Raw genomic sequence first — 11690 nt, forward strand, 5'->3', positions numbered from 1 at the left:
GTTGACGGTAAGCATTTCTGGTCATAGCTATACGTGTAACGGTATCCACATAGATTATTACGAATGTATTTTGAAATATGTTCTCAAAGAATTTTCGGACAAAGACATTGCGCTTAGATAATTTTATTACGCCGCGGACTGTTTTGTTAATCGATGCGCGCGTGCGATATCGAACTCGAATTCAAGATCGGGTGACCATGCGTCGCGGCATTGACACTCTCATTTCTAAAGAATCTCTTATCTGCCGATATTTGTCGGTTGGTCCCTTTGTTGTTAAATTTCAATTACAGCCTCTTCGAAACTCGAAACTTACGCAACGCTACGAGTATTGTTTACTTTAAAATAAGCGTGTGAGAGAAGCGTGCGCCGCATCAAGATGAGTTACGATTTAGAATCAAATTTTACTATTTAACATTGCTACGATCAATGCTTCGCAAAAATGCATACATCGCTAAAAAAGATGGCAAATGCATTGTGGCAATCAGACTAGTTGAAAGGTTACCTTTCAAAGCTGATGGTCGACGACGGACATTGAGCGTCCGTCACCACGTTGTTTGAGCCGAAAGTTGGCACCATCAAACAACGCAACACGAATCACAAAAACATGGCACAATCTTTAGCGCGTGGTCGAAGTCATCACAGCCTTCGATTCGAGCCAATCAACTAGAGTAAGGAGCAGTTGATACATGAATAATGAAACCTCGTTGGCAGGAGGTCAAGAAGTTCACGCCTTCGACCTTCGTGCGAGGAAAGGGAATTGAGATAAGAACAATTTTTGATCGGACTCAGCTGGCGCGGTGACGCATTTCAATCAATCTATATCCGGCATTTGAACAGGCAAGTCGCCTATCGTTGAGCATGCGTGCGTTAATTATACTTCATTAATTGTACTTCCGTTAATTGTACCTTTGTAATATTTGGAGATACGATTCTCGTGCCGACACAAATTTAATCCTTTCTTATTTTGACTAGTTTAGCTGGCGATTGAGATTTCGAACTTTTATAAATGTAATTTGTATCGTTAGTTCTTAGTTTTGATTGTAAACTTACTTTGGTTTCGAGCGTTCCGATTTTTTATTATTTTAAGTTGTGTTATTGTGAATTAAATAAATCCGGCGTTCTTTATATCAAATATTTTAAAACCTCCACTTTCAGTCTTTCTCACCCTAACATAGATATATATCTCCTAATTAATTTATAGAATTAAGATAACGATAGTGACAATAATTGTCAACAGATTGATATTTTTTTATATTTCGCTCAATATTCTATTAAATTAATGTAAACGAGGTTAACGATATCAAATTTACAACGGATACCATAGATCAAATTCTCACCTTCACCATAGATAAAATGTTCAAAAAAATCTACTTCATAGTATTCGCGAAATTTCATTAAATTGCGAAAATTAAGCAAGTAACCTCCTGGAACAATAAATTCAGTCCTAACGAAGCGAAGGGATAACTGAAGAGAGGCTTTAACGTCGCTGTTCCTGAATGAATAGTTAGCTGTATGCACACCATCGTAGCCCGGGGCAGTACGTAGCAAAAACAACAACGATGAACAACACTCGCGCATCGTGATACTTGATTACATACGACCAGCAAAAAACCAGGACTAACTATTTTTTTCCTTTCTTTGCGATGCGATCGTGAGCCTGAACTATACACATTAATTGCCCATTAAACATGTGTACGCGGCTCGCAGGACGGAAAAACATGCAATTGCCGACGACAACTACCATTAAAACGATGGTTGCACGTTTGTTAGGCGCGTTATCACTCTTGCTAATGGAATGATTAACTACTCCTTTCCTTTAAGTAAGTTTTTTTGTATTAAATCTATCTTACCAGTTGGATTCGAGTAGTCATACTCGTCTAATTGTATCAAATAAAAAAAGTTGTTGAACATTTTCTTATAGCTCAAAACCTCTTTAACCTTACACAAATTTTTGATAGTCAAGTTGTGTAAGCAAATTAAACCTGTATACTAACGCTGTAAAACAAAGTTTTTACGTCGTAAAATTCGTTCACGTCAAAAGTACAAAGAGCACTTTCTAGAACTCGTGAAATTATCTTTGTTACAATAAAATTAAATTAAATTGAAATTAATTCGTTAAGATTAAACAGGAAAACTCCCTTATGAAGAGAGAACAACTTTGATTCTTTCATAACAAAACAAATTATTTAAGGACGAATTCTTACGTCTACTACGAACAATATACGATTTCAACTTGGAAATAAACTTTTGTTATTTGTTAGAAATCTTTTTTCTTCGAAAGAATATAGCATTTATGAAACTTAAAAATATCTGTATGAGCGAGTTCAAACCAGTTTATTCAATTATTTTAATATTATTTTTAAAATAATTCTCTTAATACTAAAAGGTTTTCTTCTTTCTTTCATTTCCTCTTGCATTATCGATAAATGAAAAATGCAAGAATGCTGTCAACGTATATCAGCGGTAAACTGAAATTGCATCCTGAAAGCGAAGGCTCGTAATCTAGGTGTGAAATTATCCTTGGAGGGGGGGGGGCATGAGCGCTCTAAGCATCTACTCAAGTGCAGATCAATCTCATCCCAAGAATTATTGGCACAGCTAGAAAGGACGAAACGGCTCTGTCATCGTGCACTCAACTCGAGCTAGATATCCTTCGCGTGTGGTATACGTATATGCGTGTGTCGAGGTATCTAATACAGGTTGTGACTCCGTTGTATACGACGAGGCTATATAGGATCGATGCGGAACAAGTTCCCGCACTCGTGTGCACACTCCATTTCGTCTGCTGTTGCTAGATAGCAACAGCAGACGCCCTCGCACTCATGCTAGCCGATAAGTCATCGAGCATGCAAAAGCTTCTGTCTCTATGCGGATGTGGCAACCTCTTAGTTACTGCCGCTCATGTAGCTCGTCGTCCTGCTCCCTCTGTTCCTTCACTCGACTAATTACTATCACAATTACCTGTTTCTTGCTTGATCAGTGCATTATTCAATGGCAGAATCGTATGATGGCTCGGAATACTTTACATGAAATTGGCAATTTCATTGTTTTGTCTTGAGAAAAATTACAGACATTCAATTACGTTCGACCTAGTTCAAGAGTTTAGAATGTCTAGTTTTATGAGCACCGCTAAATTCTTTATATGTTAGTTGCCCCAATGTGTCTCACTTTTATCAAAATTTCTTTAATGCAATAGTATTATGTAAGTAGAATGTTTTAAGTAGAACAATTTTTTTTCTTCAAAGAAACTTTTGTGATTAAAAAATATTCAAAAAAAAGTATTATTGCCATCCAATATTTCACGATACAAATCTAAATTAATATTTTATAGATTTCAGTAAGAAGGACGTTCATAAAGAAATCGAAATTAGATCGCTGGAGATTTAGTGTATTGTCTATACCCTCTTTAATGAAATGCTTATGAGATTGAAGTGGAAAGTTGTCCAATAGTTGCGGACATCAGTAACTGACTTAAATATGTACCGCCCTGTGAACAAAATCAATGTGGACCTTCAAAATTAGTTTTAAAAATATTGTGTCACATTGTCGAAATATTCCCTAACAAGGTAGAATCAGTCGATCTCTGTTGTCACGTGATTGCTTTTCAAAATGTATTAGATAGTTCGCTGAACAATTAATGAAATTCACTACATCTATCGCTGTGAGTCAATCCTTTGTTAAATAATTAAATTTATTCAGATGTGCTATAAATTCTACCTGAGTTTTCATTGCTCCAAAACCAATGACTGTGTAGGTTAGTTTTTCATTCACATCATTATCTATTCATAGAATATTACCTTGAACTGTAATTTAACTTAACGATAAAAATAGCAATAAAAACCTACAGCACTTGTAAATCTTAAATACAGTATGTGGTAAAAGTAAATAAAATATTTTAAATACTTCATTAAACGCCAAAAGTTATATACCTTCAGTTTATCAAGCTCAAAAGAATTTATACTTGTTCTTTGCTCGGACCAATCGAGCTTTCTGAGTTTATTTGAGTCCACCACAATCGTAAGAAAAGCAATACTTTTTACAAATCAAACACACTACTCTTTACATAAACAAAGAGAAGAACGTCATTTGAGAATGAAGCAAGAGCAGTATACTGGGTGTTATAGGAGCTCAAGGTGGCGTTGTATAGAACATGGATAAGCATGGGAACTCGAGTTTCGCGCGCAAAGTGGCGCGCAGCGTCGAGCGGTGCTATTTGTTATTCCGAGTGCATATCCGTTTCGGGAGCGCAAGTATAGAAGCCGAGTGTCATGCCAACGCCGTTCCTTCTCAATTCTCTTACTCTCTCCATCTCTATCTTTCTCCCCCCCCCCCTCCTCTCGTCAAACTAGGCTGAGAGTTTAAGGGTCCGACTATGGTTACGATAAAGACGACGCCTCGCTCAATTGCTGAAATCAATACTGTCAGCGACATTCGGGAAATTTGCTCGATTGTTCGCGACATGCCTTAATGAAGTTTGCCTACGCTTTAATTCTGTTCTCAGTTTTGCATTACTTAAGACACTATTTGGTAAGATCTCCAATCTCAGAAAGGCTACATCCAGCTGGAAGTTCATTCAAAGTACTATTTCGCTTGAATAACTTAAAAATGACTTTTTTTTCAATTTAATACAATTCTTTTTAATCAGAGTGACAATTTGATTTCCACGTTATTCGTTCTTTATTAATTGAACTGGATATTTTGGAGGGAAATGCATGATTGCTATAATTTTCGACAGCGGCTGCTTCAAATGACACGAATACCAATTTTACTTCGAAATTTAAATGCAAATTTGTATAAAAGAGAAGCACTATAAGGCAAAGTATCTGAATATTCCATAAAACGTTTTGTTCAGCTCGAGTGGAAGATAGGACTCTTATCAGTCTCTGCGCAGAAATTTCATGTGCTCGCGAGATCTGCTGCAGCTAGCGGTTCAACTCTGTGTGTGTGTGTGTGTGTGTGTAAAATTCTGCGCGTTTACGCGCACAGGGGGCGGAGTTGTATCTGTCGCCTCCGTTTCACTTGTACGAAGTGGTGCGGCGGTTTCATGCGCTCGCTCTCTCGTGCTCCCGATACTTCACTCGCAAAGCGCGCGCATACAAGCTCGAGAGAGAGACTCCGCATTTGAGCACTCTGCTCAAGGAGGATGCACCAAGTTTTAAATGAGCGAGATGCCAGAGTTTCGGCTATATTAATCTTTGTACAGTATTAACGGCAAGCAAAGCTTCATTTCTTCGAGGCAAGGAATGAGGAATGATCTTGTGCAAATTTAAAGATTCATTTGGCAATATTTGATACTTCTGGAGGCAAGTTATAGCTTTATTTATAAAAGTGGGCGGACTCTCGACGCCATTCTGCTGAAAATTTGAATCACTAGATTCATTTTTCGATTCATTAATTCCGTTACTGAATAAACTTTAAAGAACGACATGGAATATTTTTTTACCTTATGCGGAGTATTTCAAAAAGTGAAATCCAGATATAATTTGCAGATGAGTTTCATGTATTTAAATGGAAATTTATGCGCAATCCTATTTGCTTTGACAATACTACTTGTAATCATATTAATTCTCTGCTATGCCCCATCTACATTAGCTTATTAAGAGAAGCCACGGTAGCTTCTTGTTGAACTGATGTTTCTCATGAATATAGAATATCGTATCTCAGTATTCTAACACTATTACCTTCAGATGTAAGCTCGTAGCAAGATGCGTTGCGCAGATTCTTCACATTTAAGTTAACGTTTTAATATAAAAGATTAAATCATTTGATATATATTTTTCTCGTTCATAAACACAGGTATAAATAAAAACATCGCATCTAATTCTTATCAAGTTTAGCTTTAAAAATGAGCGTTTTTAGTGCCGAAAAGTATATTCGCTCACGAGGCACAATTTTTCCAGTGCAAAGCAAGATTGAAATATTTCCACAACTCTTATTTCATTTCTAAAAATCTATTACACGAGATTGTTTTAAATATCTTAAGAGATGTTTAATTTTGAACTGGTTCTAATGAAGCAATTGATCGAATGAATCTCTGTTGATTTAGTTTTATACAATGTACCTTAAAAATGATTACTTTACTTTCGCATTGCTTATAACGTTTTCTAATTCAAGAGGATTTTATGCCCATCAAAAACAGACTTGCAAAAATCAGAAGTGATAAATATAATAATTCATTATTGATAAGAGAATATTCAATAAGGGATTACCTTAATTGTCAAATGAGCTTATAAAACCAACGAATAACTATCGTGAAATTCAGTTTCACTCAGGTCTAAATGAATGTATAATTGCAGGACGTCCCTCTTTCACATAACCCTGTGGATTGCCAAGACTCACGCGCGGCCATTTCGCTTGCGCGTCGATAGTCAGTTTAACGAGCGGATTAATTGAGCAGACAGATTTCCTCAGGAGAGTCCTCGAACGTTCTTCTAACGAGACTTAAATGACGAATCTAAGGAGAGTCAGTTCAAATGAACGATATTAATAGCAAATTCGAGATTTGCACCATCTGTATTTTTTTGCGCCACTTTGTGCTGCACTCTCCCGTTGCTTGATTGATTCGGAGTCGCAATGGGCTGAGTGAGAGACATGAGCGATGATGCGTTTGCGGTTGTCGAAGAGCGACTTGATAAATTCCAGATCGTGACTTGATTTACGACCTCGTTGGGAACCCGTTTGCCTCCCTTCCGTTGCCAAAGTGACGTGTATTTTAATGGTTCAGTACGACAAGCGAGGTGCTGTATATAATTAAACCTTGTTCGACGCGAAGTCTGTGATGATCGCCGGTGAGACGATTATTATGTAAGGTCGATCTGAACGGAATTGATTAACCAAAAAGTCGAGCGCACAAGGTGATAAAGTTGCAAAAAAATATACCTACTCGAGAGGGAGAAGCTATATTTCAAAGACCTCGAGAAGCGTAAGACGAGCACCTTCATGGTGCTTATCAAGAGGTATATCCGAAGATACAGACTATACTCAACGTAGAATACATTAAAAATTATTGCAAGGCGTCGAGTTTCACTTGTAATATTATTCATGAACTTCAGACTTCTATTCGATCGCAGTTATAAAGTAGACGTTGAACAAGATGTATGATTGATGCTTAATTCAGTAAGATTCATTTAATTTTTTTTGTTTTGGAATAAAATTGTTATCTATTATTCATTTTCAAATTGATGTAAAGATTTATTAAATCAGAACAATGACGTAATCTTTAAATTAAGTCAATAATTCTGAAATTCGTCAACCTTTTATACCAAGTATATAATTAATGATTAAAACCTCGTGAAATGTGTATGTTCAATTTAAAGTTTAATGAAGAAATTTACCGATCGTTATTACTATGAACCTTAACTTTGATTTTGAAAAATGTATTTTTCAAAGTAAATTCTTTCAGAAATAGCATGAATAAAATATACTAATGTAATATTCAGAAGAGCTATTATTAATGGGCTATTTTTTGAATTTGCCTATTTTCTCAAACAATATTCGCTTTTCTCGCGAAAAGCCCTAATATACTTTTAATGAATGAGTATTAATGAAACTACTTTTTTCATCATTTTAACTTTGTGTGAATAAAAGGTACTTTACCTATTATTTCTTTGAATAGTAATTGAATTATTTCATTTGATATGAATATTTGTATGTGAAGAATATACCATCTGTCTAAATAAAGTCTGAAAGTTGAGTAGAGCACACGTATACATGAAACAGAATATAAATTAGATATCAATGCATATATGGTGTCCCGTAACGTTTTAACCTTTTACCTATCACCTCGTTAATAACCGTGGCGACTGCTACTGTAAATGACTTGACTTGAAATTGTTGATTACAGCGATGAAGTATTGGGAATTCTTTCATAGATGTAAGAGAATCTTATTTTGTTTATACCCGATAACATGTATAGAAATATAGTTTTATTATCTGATAAGAATAAGTTTCTATCGAATAAATTCAAATGAGAAAACTATCGTAAATATATATTCACTTGAATAAACAATGGTATTACGTATAAAAACTTTTCGATCTTCATATCTTAATGAAAAAGTAAAATAGACTTTACAGGCTACTTTGCGAAAGAGCTTTGTGTACACGATGTATACGCGAACTATCGACAAACATGCAGCATTGAAGAATTTGGAGAGAGCGTCAGAGTAGTTTATTGTTTGTAATAGCAGAATAGTGCTCTTCCTCGAATGACGTTCAACCGTCGTACAGGAATACTACTGTAATACTATTTTGATTAAACGTTCAAACCCATTGCGTTTCTCAATTGAAATAGCATCTTCAGTTGGGGCTACGCTTTCCAAACAGCTTAGGGTTTACTTCGATTACTTGCCATTCAAACGACAGAATATCAATGGAATCTAGTTCGTTTGTGTTTACATACAATACAATCTATGGCTTTCAATAATGCTTACTTCAAAATGGATGAAAACAGAAAATGTTACTTTGCAATGTATCTACTTGGTTAAAAGACCGACATTTTTCGCAAACATGGATTCGATTGTTGAAAATATAAGAATAAAAGTGGCGTTCTAGGGTCTTTTTCAAGTGGGCAGTCGTGCAAAAACGAACTGAGCCTGCAGTCCAAACACAGAGACAAATATGCCACGTTTGCACACTTTATGTTACCGCGCGTTGCATGACAAATGCGGGAAAAGATATGTAAACGCACGGTGAGGCGGGAAACGAGAAAAGACGATTTTAATGAGCGCTAGACTTGCGAGTGCGAACCGCGCGGCGCCCTGGAGCAGCTCACTGAATGGAGCTGTTTGTTTTTCGTATGAACGGCTTTTCGAAATGATATATAATCGTTCCGGAAATAAAGTTTCTCTCTCCGCTCTACGTTCACGGATGTTCTCTTCTTCGTCTTCTGGTCTCCTTACACGAAATTCTGAATACTATATATATATATATTTAATTGGGCTTACGCGCGACGTTACTTTTACAACTTACAATATAAAACAGATAAATTTGTCTGCCTTGACACTTTGAGCGTGTCGATAATGTAATCAACCATCGCTGACATCAATTTTAGTCAGAAGAAAATAGAGATCTATATACAGATATATGATTTAATGAGAAGTTAATTCGATATCACACCCTCGATCAATAACAATTAGCCGAAAGCTGTGTAGCCAATAATGAGCTCAGGGTGATTGTATTAGTGGTTTGGCCCCGTGTGTATAAATATCTGAAAGTCATTTTTTACGCAATATCAAGGTTTATTCATATTATTCGAGTAGAGAAAACGATCTAGTTAAAAATTCGCAAAATGCTACGTATAAAATAAAATACAACTTGGTTATCATTTTAATTTTCATCGCCATGCAACAAAGTTGGTGAAAGAGTGAGAAAGTAACACGTGTGGGCGTAGAAAATTGCCGCACAACATGTTGTTCTCTGTGTACGTAGTTGTGGTCAATCGCGATCACGTGCGCGGAGTCGTAGACGCCTGCAGGTACAAAAAGAGAAAGAGCAATGTGCTGTGTAGCGCGCTATAGGCGAATGACTAAATCAAAATCGCCTCGACGATCGAAAGCCGATTAAGGGGCGATGCAGTTATTACTCGGTTGGGGGTCATGCGAGAAAAAGCACTTTTGGCGTGTATGAGTGTGTATGCGCGCGCGTGTGTGCGCGCACAAGTGTGATCGAGTGTGATGACGTCGAGGCATATAGCTATTACGATGGCGTGACCCGATCGTTTTCTTCAAGCCAAAGTTTCTAAGGCTTTTGATTGCTTGGAAGGCACTAGCTGCAGTATAGCTGGAGTTATAACTATAGGGAATTTGCAACTCCTGCTTGTCCGGATATAATTAACATTCAAATGATTTCATAAAAAAATACATGTTTTTTTAATTCCTTTTGTAATATTTTCGGCTAGTCGGTTAATCCGATTGACCGGTTTTCGAATGTTTTGCTAGCTATCTTTTTCAATCTTATCTGATGATTTAATATCGAAAAATTGAATATTCAAATAAAGTCTCTCAAAGTCAACAATAATCTTTAACACAAAGTACGTGACGGTTAGATACAAAGTTTTCTGTTATTTATGTTTTAAAATTGAAACTATTGATCGAAACTCATAATGTAAAACGATATAATATCTCCAAATATAAGAGCAAGTAAAATTCACACGAGCCTTATCGATTATGTTTACAGAATAGGTACATGTACCATGAAAGAAGTAATTGCCATCAAAAATAAAACGACGATAACCCTTGCCAAGCTCAATAGACATGGATGTTACATACGATCGAATTATGAGCTAAGAATAGTTCATCAGGTTCGGACACTCAAGCCTACGTCTATTCATCCTTACTAAGCAAATGTTCTTTTGTCAAAGAAGAGAGGAGGCTGGCGTATATAATATACATGAGTGCATTTCGTTTCCCGAACGATTGTATTGTACGCATCGACGATTCAACTAGGGAGGTTGAGCCGAATGCACGCAAATGCTTTGTATAAGTTGCATGAATGGGAGAATTTTTATGGATTAGAGCTCTGCTACGAATCTTCATTCTGTTAAAAACATTCAGAGCTACATTTTTCTCTTTCGCATACGTTAGTTTGAATGCTCATGTTTATCCGAAGCTTGATGTATTACGAATAAATATGTCACGCTTCGCCACACTGTTATCAGGAAACAAGATTTAACATTCAGTTTTGAAATCCACGAATATTCACTTTCCCGTTTTAACTACATATGCATACCAAATCAAATTTTTCTATTGAAATTAAATATATCTTTTAGCTCGCATGTCGAATAAACAAAAAGATTAAATTCGTCAAAAGCCGTATTAACTGAATATTATTAACTGAAAGATAGAAAGAACATAAAATCTCACACTTACCAGTCTTCGATACATAAAGAAACTGTAAGCGAGACGTTGATTTTATGCCATTACCACGTGCACAACCGCAGAGAACATGCCAAATCTGCAAATACGCACTAGGAAGTTTAATGCAAAAGACAAGCAAACGCTCGGTTGGCCACATCTTTAAATATTGCACGCGCACGCGAACTGTGTTCCGTAAACGTGTACATAAATTGTAACGTTGGATACGTCGGATTCTTGTTACTGAATCCTTAATCTACACGGCACGATGAGAGAGGAATAGAGGGAGGGTGCAATGATAGACGAATAGCAGGAAGCTAGTGAAGGATCTTGACCCTAAACCCCTAATCTCATAAGACGAAGGGAGATTATGGGGAAGGTAAATAGCGTAGGTTGGCGTAGAGTCTACCGCTTTCTCTCTCTCGAAACCCTAATCTGACGAAAGTATGAAGGATTCGCGGTCAAAGAAAAAGTAGAAGAAAAAAAGCCACAGGATGCTATCTTGCTGGATATACGGCACAGCAGATAAAGAGGTATAGCTACCGATTTCGTAGATAATCAAAGGGAAATCAGAGAAAATGCCTTTAAATCAGAATCTTGTTTAACCGTCAGACAGGATAAAAATGTTTTTGGTTCAGGATACGCGTGCGATTGTCCTCTTAACTCTTAAAACATCGTATCTCTACAAATCGTCGTCAATTTAATGATTAACCATATTTTTTTCAAACTTACTAATAGGTACATTTAGATTGTTAGAAATATGACTCCCGAACAGTAGCATTGCTATTTCGATAGTGATAACAAGCGAGCATTTTAGTAATAATTCCATTCAATTTTAAT

The 11690-nt window shown here is 36.4% G+C and overlaps 1 protein-coding gene across 4 annotated transcripts in view; it reads right to left on the reverse strand.

Moving 5' to 3' along the window:
• Positions 1-11104, reverse strand: part of LOC131667397 (protein ST7 homolog) — a 172120-nt gene extending 161016 nt beyond the window's left edge. For all 4 annotated transcript variants that reach the window (XM_058940784.1, XM_058940786.1, XM_058940781.1 and 1 more), the window contains exon 1: positions 10866-11104. The gene's annotated coding sequence lies outside the window, so the exon portion shown is untranslated. The remainder of the gene's footprint in view (positions 1-10865) is intronic.
• Between the last annotated feature and the right edge of the window lie 586 nt (positions 11105-11690).

The sequence above is a fragment of the Phymastichus coffea genome, unplaced genomic scaffold, assembly GCF_024137745.1.
Source record: "Phymastichus coffea isolate CEN01 unplaced genomic scaffold, Cenicafe_Pcof_1.1 PCOF00065, whole genome shotgun sequence".
Lineage (NCBI taxonomy): Eukaryota > Metazoa > Arthropoda > Insecta > Hymenoptera > Eulophidae > Phymastichus > Phymastichus coffea.